The following is a 26,259-nucleotide window of genomic DNA, read 5'->3' as shown; positions in this document are numbered from 1 at the left end:
GGTTTTGAATCATCTTGCCCTGTCGTCAGATAATGGATAGTCCACAGGCCTGACAGTCAGACGTCATGCCGTCCCTGAACCTCGTTGAAGTCCTCTAAATGCTAGAGCTGGATGAGGTCCTGTTTCTTTCATGGGGATGCCCAGCATCCTAAGGAACTGCAGTCAGACGAGTCTTGCAGGCAGCAGTTTCTTCATAATCCTCCAACATGTGAAATGGCCCTTTCACCACATGCTGGTGCCGGGGATGTTTTCTTAAATTAAGAATTTGATACATTCCTTCAGTTCCCCTCTAGGGGTTACAGAGAGCAGAGAAAGTGATGCCTTGTGTTAATGTGCAGGTGTGGTTATGCATTTTGAAGGAGCTCTTGACAATCTCCAAGAAAAAAAAATGTCCCTAAATGACCCTCGGTTTTTGGTGAAAATTGCTAACTTGTATAAGTGCTGAAGGGACATGCAAAGCCTGTCAGTTTAAGGGTCAAAAGACAAAATAGAAGCGTGTGTGTGTGTGTGTGTGTGTGTGTGTGTGTGTATGTACATCCCTGTCTGTGTGTAACCGTGTTATTAAATGTACACGAGTGTGTTCTTGTGTATGTGTATGCACATGTGTACACACCAATGCATGTGTTTGCAAGCTTGTGTGTGCACTGGGGGGTGTAGTGGCATTGGGACTGATCTATTCCTGGTGAGTGCTCTGCAGAGGAGGGCGCACTACACAGGGAATCTGGTTTGCTGGGTCAATGACCTTGCAGCCTCCCATAGGGCTGTTGTGAGCCATCTTTGTCATGGCTCATGTGCAGAGGTGTCTGCCATACGGTACCCTGCTGGCTGCTCTGGGCTGGGGAATGAGTCACCCTTCCTTGGTGAGGGCAAACATTCAGGGAAGGTAGAAGAAGAAAAAGCTGGTCCTGGGGAGGGCGAGTGGCATGAAGTAAAACAAATGCGAGCTTTCTCCTGGCTTTGGCAAATTACATGGCCTCTTCATGCCTCAGTTTCCCCATCTGAAAATGGGATATCACTAGTCCCTACGTCTCGGTTGTTAGGAAGATTAAGTGAGTGCTGATGGAAGTGTCTGGCATGTGGAAAAACATTATTAATTTTTTCCATGCATGAGTTTTTTTAATTGAAACTATATATATATTCATATATATATGAATTAATGTGAATTAATTAGGAATTAATAGGCTTTATTGTTTAGAATGCTTTTAGGTTTACAGACAAATTGATCAGAAAGTAAGGAGAGTTCTCATGTCTCCCCTCCCCACCAGTTTCCCCTGTTACTCACATCTCGTATTAGTGCAGTACATTTGTTACAGTGGATGAACCAAGATTGATACCCAGTTATTAACTTAAGTGCTTAGTTTACACCAGGGTTCACCCTTTGTGCTGCACATTCTACAGGTTTTGACAAATGCATAATGCCATGTCTCTACCATTAAGGTTTCACTGCCTTAAACATCCTCTGTGTCCTTTGTAAATCCAAGCAGCCTAAAAAATTAAGGAAAAAAAGAAAAATAAGGAAAACAATCCTCTGTGTTCTACCTATTCATTCCTCCTTGCCTCCAACCCTTGTAACCCTTGGCAACCATTGATCTTTCTACTATCTTATAGTTTTGCCTTTTCCAGAATGCCGTAGAGTTGGAATCATACAGTATGTAGCTGGTTGGGACTGGCTTCTTTCACTTAGCAGTGTGCATTTAAGATTCCTCCATGTCTTTTCATGGTTCACTAGTTCATTTGTCTCCATTACTGAATAATATTCCACTGTATGGATATACTATGGTTTGTTTATCCCTTCATGCCAAAAGACATATTGATGGCTCCAAGTTTTGTCATTATTAATTTTATAACGTCTGGCAGGCCAGTGTCCTGGTTTGAGGGCAGGGACTTTAGAATCAGACTGAATGTCTTCACACTCTGCCTGTGCTACTAGCTGGGTGATCTAGGGAGTTACTTAATCCTTTTGACTTCCTTCCTCTGAAAAATAGGGATATGATAAGGCTACATTGGCGTTGCACAGACACCTACACTGAGATGGCTCAAGCCTGATGGACATTTTTTCTGTCTCAGTTAATAGTACAGGTGGGGTGGACTCCAGGTCAGCAGGGGCCACTGCCCACACTGGGTCAATTCAGGGACCCACGGCCTACGTTTCAGCTTCAGGCTTCCACAGTAGCTCTGACGGTCGCAGTCCCAGCCAGAGGGCAGGAGGTTAGAGGGTGGGGAATTCACCCACACTCTCAGCTGCCCTTGCCTGGAAGTGGTGCACATCACCCTTGCTCACACGCTTTGGGCAGAACTTGGTTACGTGGCCTCACCACACAGCAAAGGAAGCTGGGAAATGTAGTCATGTGTCCAGCTTTAATCGTCATTAAAGGAAGGAGAGAGTAGCATTTGGTGGGCAGCTGGCAATCTCTGCCGTGTAATAAAACCTACTTTGTAGGTTTGTGATGAGGATTAAAGGAGGGAATTTGTATAAAGCTCCTACTTTAGTGCCTGGTGCATAGTTAATACTCAATACGTGTTAGTTTTTTCTGTGATTGTTCGGTAGGAATTAAAGGGTCACAGCATTTCTGAGCTGGGGGCCTGTTTCAGTCTGTTCAGGCTGCTGTAACAGACACTCCTTGACTTATGATAGGGTTATATCCTGATAAATCCATTGTAAGTTGAAAATATAATAAGTTGAAAATGCATTTAATGCCCCAACCTACTGAACAGCACCGCTTAGCCCAGCCAAACTTAAAAGTGCTCAGAACATTTACGTTTGCCTGTAGTAAAACAAAATCATCCAACACAAAGCCGATTTTATTAAAAAGTATCGAATATCTCATGTAATTTATTGAATACTGCACTGAAAGTGAAAACCAGAATGGTTGTACAGGTACTCAAGTAGAGTTTCTACTGAATGCATATTGCTTTTGTGCTACTGTAAACTCAAAAAAGTAATAAGTTGTACCCTTGTAAGTTGGGAACTGCCTGTATCCTGGACGGGGTGGCTTATAGTCAACAGAAGTTTATTTCTCACAGTTCTGGAGGCTGCGAGGTCCAAGATCAAGGCGTTGGCAGATTCAGTGTTGGGTGAGGGCCCGCCTCCTGGTTTCTAGATGCCGCCCTCTTGCTGTGTCTTCACGTGGTGGAAGGGGTAGGGAGCTCTGTAGGGTCCCTTTTATAAGGGCGCTGATCCCATTTATGAGGCCTCTGTGCAAACCGTTCAGTCTACTGGGGCCTTTTGAAGTGATCTAGCTGGGTGGGCTTCACACTGTGTTCAGATGACGCCTTACAGACCTCTCAGAGACTCCCTGGGGGTTGCTGGAAGACCAGTGAGAGTCCAACCGCCACCTGGTCTCAACCAGAGATGCTCCTACCTTACCTATTTCACACACTGGGTTCTGTGTAAGATATAAACGAAAGAAAAGGGTCAGCAGCTTAAGAAAATGTAAAAACACTGGCCTAGGGCACTTTTCGGAAGTTAAGCAGTGGCCTCTCCCACCTACCTGTGGGCCCCAGCCTCACTTCAACCTTGCCTCTTGGTTGGGATGGTTAAGGGCTGGCTCCAGCTTCATCAGGACCACTAGGGGAGACAGGAGTTGGGGACAGTGATGAGGACAGAAGACACAGGAGAACAACAGTCCTCCAAGGCTACAGGCTGAAATCAGCTTGGAATTCATCTCCAGTTCCCAGCTGCCCAGCCCCCAGGTGGGATGAGGACTTATTAACCTGATTCTCCTGGCCCAGGGCCAGGGCAGGCAGGCCCAGGCTCTGGAAGCCGCAGAGTGCTCAAGGCCCCGGGCAAGCCACACATTTCCTGCCTGTCTTTGGGGAGGGCTTTCCTCCCAAGTCCAGGACTTCACATCTGTGCCTGATACATTCTGCCCTGGCATGCTGGCCCCATGCCCAGGGCACCAGCCTATCCAGATGGCTTGAATCAGCTCGACTGTCCTGAATATTTGCTTTGTCTTCCAGCCTCATGGCATCTGTGAAAGTGATGAACTTGCCTCCCTGTCATCTGTGCTAACCAGAAGGCCGCAGGGCGCAGTGGTTAGGAGCATGGGCTTTGGGGTCAGGCAGACTCCGTTTCAGATTTTGGCTTGCCCGCCTCTTTGTGTGTATGACCCTGGGCCTTCAATTCCTCATCTGGGAAATGGGGGTAACGCTACCGTTCCCAGAGGGTTTGTGATTAAATGAGATAACCTGTTTGAAGCCTTCAGAGTAAGTGCTCAGTAAATGGCAGTTCTTGTCAGTGATTTATGAGCCTTGCCAAGAGAGATGCCTTAAAATACTAAAAACTATATTATAATAAAAGTACAGACTTGCCGTAAGATACCCGGAGGACATAAGTAAAAGTCTCACCCCCGTCTTGTCTTTTCTTATCCACCCACCTCTCTCTGCATGCCTCTCTAGAGGTTACACTTCTTAAATCATCTTTAATGAGCCAAAACCCCTTGGTGACTGTCCAAGAACCTCGATACACTTTACCTTATAAACTCCCTCACCTCTGGCCCTGGCCTACCTTTCCTCTCTCACTTCCTGCCAATCCTGTCCCCTCCCTTCTCCGCATCTTCCTTCAAGTTCCAGCTACCTCGAACTGCTGTTCCAGATGCTATGTCTTTGCACGTGCTGTTGCCTCTGCTTAAAATGCCTGTCCTCCCTTTTCAGCAAACTCCTACTCACTCTTCAAAACCCCGTCCATGTGTCTCCTCCTCGTTGTGAAACCATTCTCCACCTCCCTTAGGCCCCCTACTATGCTGTTCTGGAATGGTCCGATATAGACCTCTTGACCCCCACTTGGCCAGGGGCTGCTCCAAGGCAGGGAGCTGGGTCTAAGCCTCTTCCCTTCCCCAGCTTGGAGCCAACCCAGAGGAGATGATCAGGGAGAGCCTCTGAAGGACGAGTTTTCTTGAGGTTTGTGTTTACATACTTACCAAAAGCCTTGTTGGGTTCTGCCCCGTAGTTCTAATTTTTGTTTTGTTGGAGGGACTGCTGAGCTAAGGCCAGCCCCAGCCCTGTGGCTCTGATGAAGCCAGTTCTTTCTGGAGATGGATTGGGGTAAATTTAGAGAAGTTAATGGCCAGGGAGATATAAAGGACTTTGCTCCACAGAACAACTGGAGTGTGGACTCTGTCTCTGTGATGAATGGAGGGCCCCCTTCAGTGGAGCCATGAAGGAAATGTTGGTGTTTCTCCTTCCATTGCCTTTGGGTAGACTTAGCTGGGCGGGATTGCCCTGGCCCTTAGAATGGGACTTGTGCTTGTGACTCTGGAGTTTGGAAGCAGTGCGTGGAGATGCAAAGGTCTAGAACTTTCTTCCAGAGACCCTGAGGGCTCAGTTGCAGCTGACTCCTCCCTTACAGCCCCTCTTACATGGGTCTGGAGAAAGCCAGGTAGGCACACCCCAGGTTGCTCTGGACACCTCGGCTGAATGCCTGTGCTCTGTCAGCTTCTTTGGCCCTGGGACAGTGAGCTTGCCATCTGGTGTGTTCTTCTCTTCCAGGTCATTCCTGCCATTTCTGCGTGTCCTAATCCACTCATATTTTAAGACCCACTTCAAACAGTCTCCACTGTGAAGGGCTTCCCTGATTTTCCTACCTCTCTACCCAGACTGGGATAGGTTTTTTCCTTCTATCAATTCTTAGGTGACTATACTTTGGGTATTTATGACCCCAAATCTACCTATGTTTTTAAGTTATAAAATTAATGGCAACTTATTTAAAAAGTCAAACAAAATAGAGATTTATATAATACATTTTCTCCTCCCACTTTTCCTGCCTCTTCAATTCCTCACACCTCAGCCAAGTCCCTGGTAACCTTATTAAGGATTTTGAGTGTTTCTTACATATCTTTCTCCATGATTCACATGCATTTGCACATGCTTGTGGACACACACACACAGTGGCCAGCAGCTTCTGATGTGGCTCCCAGTGATCCGCACCTCCTGGTATCCATTCCCTTGTGTTATCCCCTCTTCTTGCATGTGAGCTGGACCTAGTGACTTGCTTCTAATGAACTGAACACTGCAAAATTCATAGGATGTCACCACTGTGATTAGGTTACAAAAATCTGTGACTTCTGTCATCTGGTATCTTCTCCCTGGCTCTTCTCATGTGCTTACTCTGACAGAGAGGGCTACTTGGCATGGAGCTGAGGGGATCCCCAAGCCAACCATCAGAAAGGAACTGAGTACTTCCATCCAAAGGCCCTTGAGGAGCTGAATCCTGCCAACGACCACATGAGTGAGCTTGGAATCAGATCCTTCCCCAGTCAAGCCTTCAGATGACTGCAGCCCCAGCAGAAATGTTGAGTGCAGCCTGTGAGAGACCCTGAGCTAGGGGACTCAGCTAAGTTGTTCCTGGGTTCCTTACCCAGGGAAGCCAGGAGATAATAAATGTGTGTTGTTCCAAGCTACCAAGCTTTGTGTTTTTTTTTTTTTTTCCATGTGTGTGACAGAGTCTTACTCTGTCACCCAGCCTGGAGTGTGGTGGTGTGATCTCAACTCACTTCAACCTCTGCCTTCTAGGTTCAAGAGATCCTCCCACCTTGGCCTCCCAGATAGCTGGGACTACAGGCATCTGCCACCATGCCTGGCTAATTTTTGTATTTTTTTGGGTATAGATAGGGTTTCACTATGTTGCTCAGGCTGGTCACAAACTCCTGTGCTCCAGTGATCCTCCTGCCTCAGCCTCCAAAGTGATGGAATTACAGGTGTGAGCCACCACCCCAGGCCTGGTGTGATTTATTAAGCAACAATAGATTACTAATATATCTTCTATGCTGGTGCTTTTATTTCTATAGGAAAAATTCATAACAGTGGGATTGAAGAGTCAACATGTATGTATTCTATTAACAGATGGCATAATATTTCCTTCCAAAAATGTTAGCAATTCCTGTTTTCACCGGTTCATGCCTTTACATCTTCCTCAAAACAGAATATTATCAATCTTTTATACTTTTTGCTAATCCAGTGGGTTTCATGACACCTTACCATTGCTGTAGTTTGAATTTCCCTTACTACTAGGGAAGTTGAGCATTGGGAGCATAGAGAGATGGACAACAATTATTTTTTTGTTATTTTTTGTCCATATATATAGTCCAACTATTTATATATATATATATATCTGTTTTTCTTTTTCTAAAAAAAGAAAATAGGATCTATGTGCTGAATGTGCAGGTTTGTTCACAGGTACACATGTGCCATGGTGGTGTGCTGTACCTACTGACCCATCTTCTAAGTTTCCTCTCCTTGCCCCCCACCCCCCACCAGTCTGTGGTGTGTGTTGTTCCTCTCTGTGTCCATGCATTCTCAGTGTTCAGTTCCCACTTATAAGTGAGAACATGTGGTGTTTGGTTTTCTGTTCCTGTTAGTTTGCTAAGGATAGTGGCTTCCAGCTTCATCCATGTCCCTGCAAAGGACATGATCTCATTCCTTTTTTATGGCTGCATAGTATTCTATGGTGTCTATGTACCACATTTTCTTTATCCAGTCTATCACTGATGGGCATTTGGGTTGGTGTCCAACTATATTTTATTAGACAAACATTTGTTGAGCCCTTACTCTGTGCCAGGTACTGTTATACAATTGACATATTACTAAGACACGGACCTTGCCCTCAATGCTTAATGGGAAGATGAACATATAAAATATATGAAATATCATAATTGCTGAAATACACTTTTGCAGCCACTGTTCTGGGAACACAGAAATCAAAAAGACCAAAAATGTCTGGGCTTGCTTAAAAAGACAGGTGGAGGAATGGGCATTTGAACAGGGTACGGAGGGAAATGTAGGAGTCTGTCAAATGGGGAAGAATTCAGAGCATGGGCAAAGACCCAGAGGCATGAACATGTTGATGTTCAACATGGCTGGAATGGAGGAGGCAGGGTGATGGGAGAAAAGGATAAATGGGGCAGCAGTGAGATGGAACAGGTCAGTTATGGCTGATGGGGAGAGGACCTGGATGCTAGGCTTGGGGATTTGAACACTGTCACACAGGTTGTGGGGAGCCCCTGAAGACTGTTCAGCAGAAGAATGACATGACGGATTGACATGACTTGGGTTTATTTGTGCACATGCCACCTCTCACTGCCTAGAGGATGTGTACGTCCCGTTCTCTGACTGCCCCCAGGGTCTACATTGGTTTCACCTCTACCTCTCCCAGCACGCAGCAGTCATCTGCGCAGACTTGTGGACTGGATGAAAAATCAGGTCCTGACCCATGGATGGGACTGTTCAATGTGGGCTGAAAACATCAGTGTGGCTATGAGTTAAGAGCCATCAGCTGGGACATGAGGGAGAAAAGGAGTCTGGAACCAAAAGATGGTGGAGAGCTTGGAAAGAAACCCTGTCGTCCGGGGCTCACGTGGGCCTCCTGCAGCTGAGCACAGGCTGGAGTACTCTTGCTGCTTTTCACATGCACACACATGGGCTTCTGTCCTTGGAGCTCCTTAGGGGTGTCCTGCGGTCTTGGCCCCAACAGACAGATGACTTCCTTCTTCTCCTTTGCCTTGGCATCTTCTCTCCCCAGCCAGCCCCGATGAAGGTGAGAACCACCCTTTTTGTTATATCCTTAATAAGACTAGATGTTCACGAGGAGGAAAGAGGATGAGCTGAAAGACGCCCTTCACATTTCTCTTATGCAAAAATCCTCCCCTGACAAATACAGTTCTTTCCCCTGTACATGAACCCCATTCGATTTTCCTGTCATCAGAATCCCTCAGGTGTTGCCAGCCTCCTAGTGGTAACTGCTGAGGACACACTGGGCTCCTGTTAGTGGGACTGCTGATGGCCCTGGCTGTGTTTGTGACCTGCTGCTGCATCATAACAATTCTGCCAGCAATGAAAAAGCTCTTATTTCAAGAGCGCCCACTGCATGCCGGGCACTGTGCTCAGTGCTTTACATTGGTGACCTGGTTCGGTCTTCTTGATAGTCCTGCAACATTTGTATTATGATGATCAGCACTCCCACTTCACAGGTGAGGAAAGAGAGGTGCAAGGAAGTTAAGTAACGAGGCCAGGGTGATGCTGCTTCCAGTGAGCAGGTCAGGACCCATGCTGGTCATGTCACCTTGCTGTACAGAAGCCCAGTGCTCTGTAGATTCACACAGAGGCTTTAACCAATTCAGACTCTCCATGGTTGGGTCTCATCAGTTGCCTTAAAAAAATCTGTTTGCAGATGGCAACAAGCTGGCCATTGGTGCAGTGTTTTTGCATGAGTCTCCCCTTACAGGGACCAGGGGTAAGGGATTGGGTTCTTGCCCTGCTGTTTTGTTCAAAGAAAGATGAACGAAAGAGGTTGGTCTGAGCCAACAGCCTTGATGGTTACTCTACCCTTCAGCCAGAAGCAGGGTGGGATCGTGATCCAGAGGTTTAGCTGAGCCTTAGACACCAGAAGAAAGCTGGGGTCCCAGAGGAGTGAGCCACAGGCAGGAGAGCAGGGTCTGAGGTGAGTCCTGGAATCACAGTCAGGGGTCTGTCTGGGGCAGTGGGCATGGATAAGGGCTTACAGATTCCAGGTTGGAGGAGCAGCTCAGAGCATCTTGTGGAGCAGTTATCTTCATCTTCATGTTTCTGATTTAGCTTTTCTTTCTCCTTCTGTCGTCCTCTCTGCTCTCTTCTTCCTCCTTCTCTTCTTTCAATATGGAAATATTGTTTTTCTGAACATAAAAGTTCATGCTCTTTGTAAGAAAAACCCCAGACAGTATAAAAGTTGAAAGACAGATGTAAAAATAATCCATACTCCCCACCATCCAGAAATAGGCCCCATGGCATTTGAGTGTGCAGTCATTCAGACTTTCCCTGTTTGCCAGAATGGTGTCAGATCACACAAACTGGATTCCATCCTAACTTCTCACTTTGCAACAGACTGTGATTGCCCCAGCAGTATCTGTCGATGTACCTTGTCATTCCATGGTGTATGGGCTTCCATTTTTGGATGCATCGTTGTTTATTTAGATATTGCTGGATCTAAAATACAGATGCATGTGTTTCAAGGAGCTTGGTATGGAAACTACTCATGTCCTCCAGCCCCACACATTTCATCTTCCTCCTCTCTGAACTGTCCCTGGATAGGGGTCTCCAGGGTTCGAGGTGGACAAAGAGAGGAGAGAGAGGCTCAATGTCTTCACTGAGCAGGGGAGAGGGATAATGAGAGAGTATTCCGAGCACCCAGCTGGCAGGATGACTGGGTGTAGGCGAGGGGGACATTGGGAGGCGTTACTTGAGTGGGCAGCAGAGCTGGGGCGATGCCCGGGCTTTCTTGGGCAACTTGACATTCTAGATGAAAAAAATTCCTGGGCCATGAGGGAATGAGATGCCAAACTTCGCTTCATCCATCAAATATGCATCTACATCCATCCAGGCTCGGCGCCAGGCACCAGAGATATGGAATCGAATAAATCATGGTCTGTACAAAGTGCCGCATGGGAATGGAGAGAAGGGATGAATTGTGACCTCCCTGGGGTGTTAGGGAGAACAGCGTTTGAAGGAAGGTGTGGAGTGGAGAGGGCTGGAAATTCCAGACTAGAAGACCAGCCTAGATTGGCAGTTAGATGGAAAAGCAGAACTCATGACAGATGTGGGTGAGGGTGAGGAGGATAGTGGTGGATGGCAGTTAATCAATTTGGGCTGATTAGGACTAGGTCTAAAAGGGCTTAAATGTCATGCTAAGGGATTGATTCTGTTGGCCTTAGGGAGACTTTGAAGGATTTGGAGCATGCAAAAGATGTGATCCCTCTTGCCAGGCACATGGAAGATGGTTGGAGGGAGGACCTGGGGCCGGCGGACCAGGCTCATGGGTCTGTATGGCTCTCTGGAGAGAGTGAAGGATTGGAACCCAGGCACATGCCTTGGGGGTAGAGACAATAGGGCGAATAGATGAGGACATAGTGAGATAGAGTGGACAGGTTTCAGTGACTGAGCCTATGTCGGAGGCAGGGAGAGGGATGGACGGATCCAGGCAGGGCAGATTTTTGATTTTCTAGTATGGGAGCTCCTTGAACTGAGACAGATTGCTGGTTGGTGTTCCAGTGACATGGCAGCAGGGATTTTGCTGTTCTCTCTCATGGTCTACCTAGGGTGCTAAGAGTCAGCAAATGGCCAGTCTTGGTTTGTGTTTTGCTTTTTTTAAAAAAATTATTTTGTGCCTGGGCACAGCGGCTCATGCCTATAATTCCATTACTTTGGGAGGCCAAGATGGGTGGGTCACAAGGTCAGGAGTTTGAGACCAGCCGAGCCAATATGGTGAAACCCCATCTCTACTAAAAATACAAAAAATTAACTGGGTGTGGTGGTGTGCAGCTATAGTCCCAGCTGCTGGAGAGGCTGAGGCAGGAGAATTGCTTGAACCCAGGAGGCAGAGGTTACAGTGAGCCGAGATTGCCTCACTGTACTCCATCCTGGGTGACAGAGTGAGACTCCATCTCAAAAAAAAAAAAAAAAAAAAAAAATCTATGTGCAAAGAACTAGCATGGTTTCTTTCCTGGAGTGGGTGCCTTGGCTAATCTACTCAAGCCAGCTTCATGAAGCCTACCTATATTCTCCAACTCCTCCAACAGAAACAGCTGCACACGTGGAGGCTGTATTTCTGGACCAGACTCTGCTGGTTTGAGCAATGTGACAAGAGCAAGAACCCTGGCTGAATTTTTGTTGGTGGCTCCAGTAGAGCTGCTGGTGACCCACCTTGCTTCAGAAGTGCAACAAAGCAAAAGGATAAGGTGTGTTTTGTGTTTGGACTCTCATAGACTCAGAGGCTCACTATCAAGGGGCCATTGGAGTTCACCCCTTCATTTTATGGATGAGGAAACTGAGACCCAGAGAGGGAAGTAATGGGCCCAAAGTCACATAGCAAGTCACCGGAAAAGTGGAGGTCACATCCCAGACACTGGGATTCCTGGGACAGGCCAGTTCCAGCTCACGGGCTGGTACCGTGACCAGCTGCAGCCGTAGCTGTGGGTTCTGGAACAAGATGCACCTGGCTAAGATCTGGGGTCTGATGCTTACCAGCTGGCAACCCTGGGCAAGTGCATCACTGCCTCCCCTCTGAGCTTCAGTGTTCTCACCCTTCCGGTAAAACGAGCAGTCCTCGTCTTACAGCATAACTGTGAGGACTGAACAAGACCCGGTAGAAAGGTGCCGTGTTTCACACCCAGCCCATAGTAAGTGCTCAGGGAATGTTTTGCTTCTCTTCTCTCTTCCCCTCTTCAAAGTTTGGCCTCCAGATTCCCAATCTCCCATTTCAGGGCCGACATTTTCACTTTTAACCAATATCTTACAAAGTCTTCTGAAATGGCCAGGTTTTGAGTTACCTTAAACTACATATCTTCAGACAAGCTTCTTTATATTTCATATATATTTATACATTTATTTTTTGAGAGGGAGTCTCACTCTGTCACCAGGCTTGAGTACAGTGGTGCAATTGTGGCTCACTGCAACCTCCGCCTCCCAGGTTCAAGCCATTCTTCCACCTCAGCCTCCCAAGTAGCTGGGACCACAGGCGTGTGCCCGGCTAATTTTTTTGTATTTTTAGTAGAGATGGGGTTTCAGGTTAGTGTTGGCCAGGTTAGTCTTGATTTCTTGACCTCATGTCTGTCCACCTCAGCCTCCCAAAGTGCTGGGATTACAGGTATAAGCCACTGTGCCTGGCCCAGACAAGCTTCTTAAATTCCCTGGGACTCAGTATTCTTATCTCTAAAGTGGGAAAAATAGTCCCTACTTCCCAGGAGTTTTTGGGAATTAAGATAACGCAGATGAGGTATGTAGTGTGATGCCTAGCCCATGGTAAGCACTGCATGAACAGCTGCCATCTCTGAGTAGTGATAATTTAAGCTCCCAGGAGGCAGAGGCGAACTCATGGATGCCCCTGGTGGGGCCACACCTGCATCAGAAATCCTGGCAAGCATGTGCCTGGCATTTCATGGGACCCTCCAGGGTGCCCTGCAGCAGTTTAAAAAGGCTGAGTTAGGGGGAACATTCTCCTCTTTGCTGTCTCTTTTTAACTTGCTTTGCTTTGATTTCTCCATTTGCTACTAACCATGTATGAGTTACCTGGCTCTGTGATCTGAACATGAAATACAACCGTTCAGTGTGAGGACAGGGCTGTGTTCATTCATTCATGCTTTTTGTCTTTTTCTTTCTAATAATAAAAATAGAGCTTTTAACATCCTTTGGGCTACTGTGCAATCTATTGGTTTTTTTCCCTATCTCAATAGAGTTGGAAGGGACTTTGGGGTGGTCAGCGACCTTGGACACTTTGGACTCCTCTGCACTCTGGATGATCATGTTTGAATTTCACACGGCAATTGACATCTCCTATTCTGTCTGCTGTAAAGAGCAACCTACCCTCTCACACTGAGAATAAAAGCCAAAGTCCTCAGCCTGTTCCATTCTCACGGCCTTTGAATGTGGTCCCTCTTCCAGGAATACCGTTCACTCAGATAATCCTACAGCCGGCTTCTTTATTTCTTAATAAATATGTATAATATTAAATATTATTTATGAAGTTGTAACATAAGCGTTATTTATAAATAAGACATATTTTCCTATTTCTTATTAGTGAGGCTTCCCCTAACCATCTTATCTAAACCACCTCTCCCCTCCCCTCCCCTCCCCTTCCCCTGGTTTACCCTGAGAGTGTACTGTCACTGCCGTCATCCCACTGTATTTGATTATTGTCTGTCCTCTAGACTCTGAGTCTGTGAGCACGGGAACTGTGGCTGCTTTTGCTCACCCTGCTATCCTCCGTGCCCCAGCCAATGTCTGGGCCAGAGTTGATGCTCATGAAATCATTGTTGAACGAATGCTCAGCTGTGGGACTTGTGGGTTGGGTGGCTGAGGAATGGCACCTGGGAGGGGGTGCTGAGGAGAACGTGGGCCCTGGAGATTTCTCATGGATGCTTTTCCCACTCAATCCTCGGGTCTTGGAAAGATGGGAAGTGGCAGATGACTCTGGGCAGCCGTTTAAGTCTGACATACCAGGAGCCAGAAAAAGGGGTGGCAGTGCATGGGAGGCCCTCCTATCTGCCAGTCAGATGCATTGCTGCAAGGGCAGGGAGGGTCCCTGGGGCCAGCCTACCTTCTCTTGCCCCATGCAGTTCTTTCTTTATCTTCTTTTTTCTTTTATTTCTGAGACAGAGTCTCACTCTGTCACCCAGGCTGGAATGCAATGGCACGATCTCCGTTCACTGTAGCCTCTGCCTCCCAGGTTCAAGTGATTCTCCTGCCTCAGCTTCCTGAATAGCTTCGACCACAGGTGCCCCCCATGCCCGGCTAATTTTTGTATTTTAGTAGAGATGGGGTTTCACTATGTTGGCTTGAACTCCTGACCTCAGGTGATCTGCCTGCCTTGGCCTCCTAAAGTGCTGGGATTACAGGTGTGAACCACCACACCCAGCCTATTTTGAGAATTTTATGTGATAAAATTGGAGAGCTTCTCCAACATTTCCACTAAAGCAAAACCTAATGGCAAAAGAGAGTATAAGCTGGTATCCTGGTGGTTTGAGGGTGTAGCTTAAAGCAGATCGCCACAAGCTCAGAATTTATTTTAAGTCTACTGTAGTTTAAAAATTCATGTGCATTTTGCATTCTGCTCCATAATGTGTCCATGTTGTTTCTTTTAACATGAAGACGGTGTTTTAAGTTACTTACCATTGGGTCATTTCAACACCAGCGAGATGGGCCGTGCTTGTCATGTGGCTCTGCGTCCTCCCTGGCCCATGGGTGGTAGGCCCCAAGGGTTGTGTGTCAGTTGAAGAAGCATTTGTGTAAGTAAAAGTGCTCTGGAAAGAACAGAAGAAAAGTGACATAAAGGTCAGAGAGTTTTAATGTGAATGTTGGCAGTAATGGAAACACATCCATCAGTGAGCAAGACGGATAGAGGGAAAATGAGAAAGGGAAGGCAAAGGGAGAGGTGGGAATAGAGATGGGGTGGGGAGGTGGTCAGGCAGCGAATGCAAATCCCAAATGGGCCAGGCTGTCTCCAAAGCAAAGGGTGGGTTGGAGCCCAGGATACTGGTCAGCAGGCACTGGGGGCCCCTGGTCTGTCCTTTATACCATCAAGGAAGCCTTTGGCTTCCTACTGTTACAGCGAGTCAGATACTTACTGATATATTTGGCTTAGTATGGCTTTCCTCTAAGCTTTCCTTCTCCCTGCTCCTCCCCAGAGTGTCCTTTTTAGCACAAGGGGTGGTTTCTCTCTATTCCTTTCATGGCTGTGGGGCTTGTTATGCAAGGTCCCTCTAGCAACTCCCATAGTCCTGCTTGCTTGGAGACCCTTCCTGTCAATGCTCCCTGGAGAGTTATGGCAACCCCCCAGAATTCCTCAGGCGGGTATGCAGATTAGGCTTTGCTGTGACCTGGGCACAGGTGCAAACCTGTAGTCTCCTCTCCTTTCTGCCCCTTTTGGTATCTTTTAAAAAATTACAAAGCTTCCATGCAGAAATATGCACACGTCACAATATTACAAAATGTCTGAAAGCAAATATTTCCCAAAGAATTGTGGGAACACAAGCAAACACCTTTCTTTCTTTCCCTGTTATTTCCAGACGAAAGCAGATAATGAGTTACCCTTTTCACAATCAGTGTTCGGTGAAGTTTTGGCTACATTATTCGGAGCAAATATAAACAGGGTAAGTTAAAGGCATGGATTATTGCAAAATAAAATTGGGATACATGAAGCTTAAAAGTCTTAATTTTAAAACTACTCCTCACAATAGACCAGAACTTGATCCTCTATAATTCTTTGCAAACAGCGTTTGCATTTTATTATCGAATGTGTCTTATATCGGCGTAGGATGAGATTTGGCTCATGTTTTTGCATAAATATAATAAAAGGAGGCTTCCCAGTGAACACAGATTTGGGAAATAGTGTTTACTTATTTCTCTCAATTCAAAAGAGTGTGAACTGGAAATTTTTTGTTTCAGTAATTTTTTCTTTTGACCACAAAAGCTGTGTATTGTCTCTTTCTACAAAGAACACAAGCCAATCTGGGGACGATTATGGTTCTGTATTTCTCTCTGGGTAGCAGAGGCCCATACTATGAACTTGCCAATCAGCAAACCAGGCTCCATGCCACCAGATGGGATATGAACTTGGCATGGAGATGATCAAGGTCCTGGGCTCCAGGCTCAGGACAGGCAGTTAGCCTCCTCAGGGGCAGGCAGGGACCAGAAGAGCCTCCAGAGGGTCTTGTAGAATAGAGGCAGAGGAGTAGGGGACAGAAAGGACAGGGAGACAGCCACAGTATGAGGTGGGATGTTCTAACAGTCTTCTTTGTGCTATTTGGTCCTTCTAGGAATTGCAGGTAGGGGAGATGCTGGTTTTGGGTTAGCTCTGGAATTTCAAAGGGTTGCGTAGGGTCTAGAGCAGATAGGAAACTGTAGAGACACAGTGAAGGGTCTGGAGTCACCCTGACCTAAGCCAGACCTGAGTCATTTCTCTGCTGCTCATGGTAGCTGTTGACTGTGGGCACTTGATGTCAATCTTCGAGCCTCCGTTTCCTCATTCTGTAGAATGGGATAGTAATAGGACTTTAGAAGATTGTTGTGAAGGTTTACAGGAGAAAAGAAAAATGTATAAGAAACACTTTACTTGGTGCCTGGTCTCTATTTTCCAGCTCTAGGGTGTTAGTTCAAGCTGAGCAGAAGCACCCACATGCAGAAGGGTTCGGCAGTTCTGGACCTGGAACTCAGTCTACTTTGCATTGGAGTAAATTATGTATTTCTGTTGTGATTATCATCAGAAGCTCCCAGAGGGTTGGAAACTCCTAGCTCAGATACCTTGCACTAAATTTAATTCCTCTTTTAAAACAGTAATTCCCAACCCTCCCCACCCCCCCCCACCGCCTGCCCCACTTTTTTTGAGACAGAGTCTTGCTCTGTCACTCAGGCTGGAGTGCAATGGTGTGATCTTGGCTCACTGCAACCTCCAGCTCCCGGGTTCAAACAATTCTCCTGTCTCAGCCTCCTGAGTAACTGGAATTACAGGTGCCCGCCACCACACTCAGCTAATTTTTGTATTTTTAGTACAGACGAGGTTTCACCATGTTGACCAGGCTGGTCTCAAACTCCTAACCTTGTGATCTGCCCGCCGCAGCCTCCCAAAGTGCTGGGATTACAGGTATGAACCACCGTGCCCTGCCCCCTTTTCAGGGTTGTTTCTGGCAGAGGAGGGTCCAGGTTCTTGACCATTTGTTTCCCTTTTAGTACACTCTTCCTGCAATATGCACTCATTGTCACCAGGTGGCAGTAGAGTCCCAGGCCGCTTTTGGGAGCCAGGCCATGGCAGAGGATTTCCATCCTTGGGAGACATTTAAAAATGGATTTCTACTTATTAAACCAGTTCAATGAGATTAACCTACTTACCACCCTCAACTTTAAGCATGCCAAGTGTCACAGCAGCTAATGAGACAAAATACAAAGTGTTTGGTACACTCAATTATCTTTTCTTGACTAATCCCTAAAGAGTGTCTAATCCGGTGCTCCCATTCCTTAGGGAAGGATTTCTGTTCTCTCAACACTCAGGTTCACTCCACTTGGTGCCACTGCTCCCTGTAGCTTCCTTTTGCTCTGGCTTTTGTTCACTCGTTCAAGCTTGAGGTGCATCTGCTCCAAGTGGGGCCCCATGCAGGGGTTGCTCAGCCTGGGGAGGGAAGGGAAAGGGTTATAGAAACAGAGAGAGGGTCACAAATCCAAGTGCCTCCATGGCCAGGGTGGTAGTGGAGATGGGGAATTGGGTCTGGGTAAGAAGAACAGGGAGTTGGGGCAGGGTAACCTGGAGACATGGGGTCCCACCTAGAGGGTGGCAGCTGCCTCTCAGTTCCACCTCATTGTTGCAAGGTGCAAATGTGGCCTAACACTGCCACATCTTTCCATTCTTCAAGACAAATTAAATGTATAGATTAAATGTGTGTGTGTGTGTGTATAAAAAACATCTTTTACTTTAAAATTCCGGGCCCAGTTTGGCTCTCGTGCTGTGAATTTGAGGCTCTGAAATAGAGGCTTATGGCACAGTGCGATAGAATGGTAAGGAAGTTGTGTCCAGAGCGCTGTGGGAGCCCAGAGGAGGGAGCCCCAGCTCTGTCTGGAGCATTCATTCATTATTCATTCAATACATATTTATTGCATTCCTATCGTGTGCAGACTGCCCGGGCTTCAGAGGCGAACAAGATGCACAGAATCCTCACCTTCATGGCATGCACAGCCCAGTAGGGGAGGCAAATACCAAACACTGGATGACGTTATTTATGATTTGGTTGGAAATTGTGTGGAATTATCTGAGGGAGAAATGTACAGTGCAATGAGGGTCTGTGGGTGGGTCAGGGAGGCCTTCCCTGAGGAAGTGGTGTTTGGTCTGGGATCTGAAGGATGAACAGGAGGGTAAGTTGATCACTGACCAGGCCAGTCACTGGCCCTTTACTTTCGGAAATGACCTAAATGTCCACTGGGGAGGGTCTAACTCAGAAAGGGCCATGATCAGGAGAAGAGGCCACTTGCTAGGATGGTGTTCCAGATGGTCAAGGTTGGACCCTTTTCCTCCATAGAATGTGTGGGACAGAGCAGTAATCCACTGGGGATGAGAGGAGGGAGCAGAGCAGCTGCCCTGCTTCCTTCTATCTGGAGCATGTCCTGTGGCAGTAGTGGGTGCCCAGGCCAGCAAAGGAGAGGCTTCGGGAGGGTTTGCAGAGAGTGGACAGCTCCTTCAAAGACCAGAGAGAGGGTCTCAGGCCAGCGTTTTGGGAAGGAAAATTGGAGCACAGAATGGAGGCCCCCAGCTCTCAGGGCAACGAGATTCCAAGTTCCACCTTTGGTGCCTCAGGAGGATGAGCAGTGCTCACAAGGGAGCTGAAGGCTGAGGACTCCAGGGCTGAGAAGGCCTTGGAAGTCAGGTGAGCAAAGTTTGATGTGTAGGGGACAAAACTCTCCTGATGGGGTTTTGTATTCTGTCTCCTGCTGATGAGCTGTATGATCTTGAGCAACTTACTTCAACTCTTTGAGCTTCAGCATCGTCATTTGTGGGATGGACATTCTCTGTCTTCTTTGTGGATGGGGTGATTAAATGGGATCAAGGCCTGGAACTGTGCCTGGCCTGCAGTTGATGTTCAAAAAGTTTGTATTCCATTCCGCTGTCTCCTGCTCCTCTTCCCAACAGAATAATTGCTGCCAGGAAAACTCCCATCTTCTGTTGCTCTCACATCCACCAACCCCAGGGCACAGCCCCCAAGACCTCACGGTCACACATCCCCACTCCTGCCTGTGTCTCCCCTCCATCCTCTGCTTCATCCAGCCTCACCCTGACCACTCCTTTTGCACATTCCTTTTTGAAAAATAGACTACGCATTCAACAGCAGACATAATCGTACGTTTCCAGAATATCCTCTTTGGAATAGAGAAGAATAAGTCATGCTCTCCTCGGTCCTGGATCTCTAGGAGCATGGGTGGGGAGGAGAATTGCACTGAATCCTGGCTCTGACGTTCCCCAATGTACAACCTTGGGCGCCATAATACGCAGGAAGGTGAAACACTATAGATGCTACTGTTTTTATTTTGCAGGATGTTTTCTGATATGAATACCGAGATCATGAGGTTTTCCTTAGCACTTATTACTTTTTTCTGGTAAGTGGAGGACTTGCGTGGTTTCCACCCATGGACCTGACTGTTGAATGAATTTAACAGTCTCCATCAGTCTGCAAGCAAGTGCACCCTGGCTTTGCTGTCTGCTCAGCTGGCGTGAGGCTCCAGGGTGAGAGGCAGGCAAAGGAGATATTCTTCCTAGAACCTTCCATCAAAGAGCCTTCTGGAAGGCAGGCCACAGTTCTAATGCTGGATCCTCTACTGGTTGGTGGGACCCAAGGCACTTGGCTGCCCAGCCCTGACCCTCACCTTCCTCAGGGAGGACTTCATGTTGTTACAGACATGATGCTTACATTAGGGGCTCAGGAAGCTGTTGGCTTTCACTACCACTATCTAGAAATTAGATCATGTGTGTGAATCACATGCACATACTTTGCACAGAATAAGGGATCAATTTGCAGTAGTGATTTATTTATTTATTCCGTATTTATTTATTTATTCCATACCCGTCACGTCTCCCCTTCCTAACCTCAGGTAACCACTAATCTACGCTTTATCTCAATGAGATCCACTTTTTAAGCTCCTACCTATGAGCGAGAGCACGTAATATTTGTCTTTCTGTGTCTGGCTGTTTTCTATGAACATCATGACCTCCAGTTCCATCCATGTTGCTGCAAATGACAGGATTTTATTCTTTTTCATGGCTGAATAATATTCCATACTCTGTATATTCCACATTCTCTTTACCCATTCATCTCTTGATGGGCACTTAGGTTGATTCCATGTCTCAGCTACTGTGAAAAGTGCTGCAGTAAACAGGGAGTGCCGATTATCCCTTTGAGGTACTGATTTCCTTTCTTTTGGATCTATACCCAGTGGTGGGATTGCTGATCATATGGTGGCTCTATTTTTAGTTTTTTTTGAGGAACCTCCATACTGTTCTGCATAGTGGCTGTACTAATTTGCATTTCCACCAACATCTAGTGATAGCTATTTATAATAATCATGCTGGTAGTCATAATAAATAACATACTCAAAGTGCTTGGTGGGTGCAGAATGGGTCCTCGGTAAAGATTCTTAAGAAAAATCCAGGGGGATTCTGCGTGCAGACCTCTTGCTACAGTGCCCGTGCCTGCTGGTGGTGAGTGCATGGTGGTATCAATACCGATTATCAAGACATGAGACTGAGTGTGTGAAGCACTTGCCACAGGGTGGGGCACATGCTGGGTACTGGGTGCATGTTCCTTTCCATCTCCCTCCAGCACCAGGGGCATGTTCCTCAGACCAGAAAACTGCAGAGCCCCAGGCTGCAGCATCCCTTTTAGTAACTCCTGGGCACAAGGCAGCCACCCTTCTCCTGCATCCTGGCTGTCTCCCCGTCTGGCTCTTCTGGCCCTGGCAGACTCTAGGCTGGTTGGGCGGCTTGAATGCTGGGTTGCCCTGCTCCTCTCACCCCATGGCCATCTTCAGATAGACATGGCTCTTGTAGGCTTTAGTGTCAACCTGGAACTGAGTGCCCCTTCTCAGAGGGGGATCTTGAGATCATCTAGAGCCGTGACTCTGCACCCAGAATCTAGACTGGAGGGAGGGGATCTCTGGCCACCGATGCCCCCTTCCCCATTCCCAGTCCCCAGCTGAGGGTGCATTCCCCAGCCTTCTGGGAACCTCCTGGGTGTTGGGACAACCTTGGCATGAACTATAAGAACCTAAGGGCCTGTGCTTAGGGCCACACACACATTTTCAGGGGTCTTGGGGACTGCATGAAAATAATCACTGGTGGAGCCTGGAGAAGCTGCTTTTGTCAGTTAGACCCACTCTGTTGCTCTTCAGGTAGACATGTGAATGATCACATACATGCGGCACATGTACACTCTTCATCACACGCACAAGAATGTACCCCTAGGTCTTTCCCCAGACACACCTCACACACCCAGGCCTTCACCTAGGGGCACACACACACATACACACACCCAGGACCTTACCCAGGGGCACACATACACACACACCCATGTCCTCACCCAGGTGCACACACACACATACCCAGGCCCTCACCTAGGGGCACACACACACACACACCCAGGACCTTACCCAGGGGCACACATACACACACACCCATGTCCTCACCCAGGTGCACACACACACACCCAGGACCTCACCTAGGGGCATACACACACATACACACACACACACACCCAGGACCTTACCCAGGGGCACACATACACACACATGTCCTCACCCAGGTGCACACGCACACACACCCAGGACCTCACCAGAGACACACACACACACCCAGAGACTCACATACATCCAGGCTGTCACTCAGGGACACACATCACACATCTAGACACACACACACACCCATGTCCTCACCCAGAGAGATACACACGCACATCCCTAACAGGCAGGCACACCCACACTCAGGCATACCCACACTCTCTCGGACACTCAGCTAGGGACACACACACACCCACAGACACACACACCCAGAGACACACACCTAGGCCCTTATCCAAGCACACACACACTCACACACCTCTCCTCTTATATGCTTGCAGAAGCTCCAGGATCCTGAACATGTATCTGAACCCCACTACCCCAAACTTATCTCCTTACACGTCACAGATATTAACACCCACCCACCCTTGCTCACAGGCACACATGTGCATTCACACATACGAGCACACGTGGACATTCCCACACCCTCCTGGACACCCCTACACTCTCCCCAAGGACAGGTACATGCAGGTACACCCCCACGCACCTGTGTGAACCCCCACACTCAGCCCGAACTCACATACCATGGGCACACCCCTCCTCCCGGCGGCAGTTCTGGACCTGCGTGTGCCCCGCCCCCGCCACCCCATAAATGTGCAGTCATCCCGCGTCCCCTCAAAGAGTACGCTTATAAAAACGTTCTTCCTGTGATGGAGTGCTTCCTTTGGGCTTCTTCAGCTTGTAACAGATTAAAGGCGAACAGGCATTTGTCACGGGGAAGTGTACCCAGTTGTGCTGGAAAATGGACTTTTCGATGAGCGTGAGAGCTTGAACCTGTCACAGAGGGGAGAGCCTGTGTTATTGCAGCCTGCCGGGCTGCAGTGGCCATCGCGGCTTATCGGCTGTGGCAGGCATCACCTCTAACTGAAAGGATCCCATTACGGTAAGTAATGGCTTAATCACAGCCAGTTTGTAATGGAGATGACCTCTCCTCGTCCCGCTGGCCTCCTCGGATGGATTGCACCTCTCCACACCGTGACTAACAGCACTCTGTTCTGCTCTCCCGAGAAAGGGCCACAGTGCCCAGCCGGACATGACGCAGATGGCTCCAGGGAGGCTTCTGCGAGGGGAAGCCAGGGCAAGGGCAGGGGGAGGAGGAAGGGCACAGGCACTGGGCACCACCAGGCCCAATGTCTCACACAGGTGGGAAGCTGAGACTAGGAGAGGACAGGATGCCACCTATGGCCCCTGTCTTTCTGAGTGATAGTGACAGTGAGAGCTGTCATTGGACAGGTGCCAAGAGAGTGTTCGCATTTCCCAGGCCTTATCTTACCCCAGTCTTGGGAAGTAATTACTATACCCTCTTTACAGATGAGGAAACTGAGACCCAGAAAGAATAAGAGACTAGTGCAAAATCATGGAACAGACAAATAACAGAACTGTGGCTTGGCCTGGGGCTAGGCATCCTTGGAGCCAACGTTCTTGGCCACTGCATCCAGAGGGAATCATTCTGCTTTTGGGTGGGGGACCTCTCACCACCTTCCTTCTTCAGCACGTTCCTTCTGTAGCTGAACCTTCCTCGTCGGTGTGTTCTTGTATGGGAAGCTTCACTTTCTGCCTGTTTATTTGTGTGTGTGCCACATGTTTGAGTATCCTTCTGCAGCTGGCCACTGTGGGAGGCTGAAGGCCACTGCAGCCTCAGCCCGAGATCAGGAGCTCCATGGTGAGCACAGGAGTCTGTCTTTGGATATTGCTAGACCGTGTGTCCCAGGGGTTGACTTGGGGGGATCCTGGAACTCCAAGTTAACGGCCTGTCCCGTTTCCTCCACTAAGTCCTGCTCCTGCCACTGTGGCAACAACTCAGCTGGGCCCAAGACAAAGCGTCTGGGGACTAAGTGTGAGTGTAAAAGGACTCCCTTCTTTCCTGCCTTTGTTCGTTTCCTCAGAATCACATTTAGCTCCTGGAGAAGAGGGTGGAGCTTAGAGAGATTTGGAGCTGAGTCCAGGCTCCACCAGTGGCCAGCAGCATGACCCTGAACAAGCCCTGAACCCCCTTGAGGCTTGACTTCCTCACATGCACAACTCCTAAACCAACTCACAGAAGCACGAGGCTTAGATGCCATTGCGTGTATTGAAGGATCTGAAAGTGAACCTGCTACCTGGTTGAGACCGAGGTAAAACACCTTTAGCTATGCTTGCTGGAGAGAGGACAGGAAGCAGTGGAGTTGTCCCAGGCATGTGGTCGTCTATGTGTGGTCTTGATAATCCACCGCAGAGGATGGTAACCACAATGGTAATTAACATTTGATGAGACCTTACAGCAGGACAAACCCTAGTGCTTCCCATGGATTTCTCATCTAATTCTCCCCAAATTCCAGGTGATAAGGAACATTCTTATGATTCCCATTTGATGGATGAGTCAAACAAGATCAAAGATCCGGCCAATGTCACGTAGCTGGGAAATGGAGCTCCTGGATACAAACCCAAGGTGTCTGGCCAAGTGTCAGTGCTTTCGCTACTGCACTTAGCTGTGTTTGGGGATTATTCAGAAAATCCCAAAGCCTTCTCCTTTTGCTTCTGAAATACAATGCAAGCACTTCTCCCATTGCCTATGAACTCCAGTGTGTCCAACATTCCAGTTCAGGGCAGGGGCAGGAGACTGGGGGCAGCTGGAGGGACAGGGCTGAACCCCAGCTACATTCAGGAAGGCACTGGGCCACAGAGAAAAAGGGACATTTGGTGGAATGCCCTGACTCTAAGGCAGAAGGCAGAGAGAGCTGGGCTCGGAAACTCGTGAAATGGTGTCTGGACATGGGGTCTTCAGAGAGCACTTTGTTTCTCAGACTGATTTTGCTGCTTTGCTTATCTGCAAGGCTTCCTGAGAAAAGGCTGCTGCCCTGTGACAGGAGGGAAGTGGCTGCCGAGTTTCGTTTACTTAGCAATATCTATTCAAGGAATATTTATGAAGTGCCTACTATGTACCAGGCACTGGGCCAAGCAGCCATTGAGTTTCCTTTGCTTAACAGCATTTATTCAATAAATATTTATTAAGTGCCCACTCTGTACCGGACCAGGCACCAGGGATTCAGTGGTGAGCAAGACATACATGATTCCTTCCTAGTTGGAGGTGGGCCAAGGAGATGCAAAGAAATCCCAGCTCAGCACCCTCAGAAGCATTCATCAAGGATGTACTCTCTGCCAAAGACTGGTGCATCACCTGGTGTCATCCCTCATAACAACTCCATAAAGAAGTACTACTGTGATGTCCATTTTCTCAAATGAGGAAGCTGAGTTGTAGAGAGCTTTAGTGACTTCCCCGGAGTTGCACAGCTGGTAAGTGACAGAGCTAAGCCTTGAGTCCAGCTCTGCTGAAAGCCTATGTTTTAACCAATGTGACTCTCCTGTCTTGTCTACTGGCAAGATGCCGCAAATCCAGGACCATCCTGGGATGTGGAGTGGACGATGGGGATAGGGCTCTGCCCTCTCCACCTGGAAGGCTGCTTTCTTACTTTTCTCCCTCCCATCCCTCCTCCAACGCAGCTTTCCCCAACCCCCAATGCCTAGGCCTTGCCTTCTCTGCAGTTGGGGAGAGCTTATTCTCATGCTAATTGCAAAACTAATTGTTCTTATTGCAAAATCCATTATATAGTATATTTATATTGCAGATAATGAGCTGTTTGGATTAAATAGCTCACTAAAAGTCAATAAAAAGAAATTTGCTTCCCTGTTCCTCCCCTCATTTTTCACCAGTACCGTTAACACAGCCGTCGTTCTCCCTGAAGGCTGGAATTCATTAAAGCGCCTGGAGCTGCAAGGGGGTGTCGCTGTGTGCTTTTTCCCTTTCCCTTTGAAAAGGCCTTTGGAGGAGAGAGTTGGAAGACAAGACGCAGGTTCTTTCCCCTGGTTTAGTGATGCAGGGGTGACTAACCAAGTAGAGTGCATCTTAATTTCTAGCAGAATCTAAGAACATGATTTCTCTAGAACAAAAGCCAGGGCTGGGGTGATGGGGCATGTGCTGGGGGAGTGGGCGTGTGGACCCAGGAGTGAGCTGACAGCCACTGCCAGCTCAGAGGAGGGGGAAATATCCAAGGGCTTAGGTACTGAGCTCTTTGCTCCCAAAGGGCTTGGGGACAGGAACAAGTCAGGGAGATGACAACCCCAGGTCATGCTCTGGGAGAGTGAATATCAGATTTGAAGCAAAGGGTCTAGATTTCCAGGTTCTGGCCCTTTTTAGCACCATCTCTTATGGGATCCTAGAATTTTCCTGGTCTACCCTTTTCTCTGGCCTTGGTTTTAAAGGTGGCTCGTGCAAGCTGAGACCTACCAGGAGGAGGGCTGGTCTGTGAAGTTCTGGGGTTACTGGCACAAGTCTTCTGCAATTACTGTTTTATTTCATAGAGTGTGGATTTTTCAGGAGGAGCTGACATCAAGACTTGAATCTAGGTCTGTGCACTTGACCTTCCATGGCACGGCTCTGAGTAATCAAAGTGG

The 26,259-nt window shown here is 47.9% G+C and overlaps 1 long non-coding RNA gene across 1 annotated transcript in view; it reads left to right on the top strand.

The window, feature by feature from the left end:
- The window catches only part of LOC144577149 (uncharacterized), a 28,152-nt gene extending 11,394 nt beyond the window's left edge, over window positions 1-16,758 (top strand). The window contains exon 3 of the long non-coding RNA XR_013520459.1: window positions 15,528-16,758. This is a non-coding gene — a long non-coding RNA (uncharacterized LOC144577149). The remainder of the gene's footprint in view (window positions 1-15,527) is intronic.
- Window positions 16,759-26,259: the final 9,501 nt, after the last annotated feature.

Source organism: Callithrix jacchus, chromosome 7 (genome assembly GCF_049354715.1).
Source record: "Callithrix jacchus isolate 240 chromosome 7, calJac240_pri, whole genome shotgun sequence".
Taxonomy (NCBI): Eukaryota; Metazoa; Chordata; class Mammalia; order Primates; family Cebidae; genus Callithrix; species Callithrix jacchus.
This window is presented reverse-complemented; position numbering and strand designations above follow the sequence as displayed.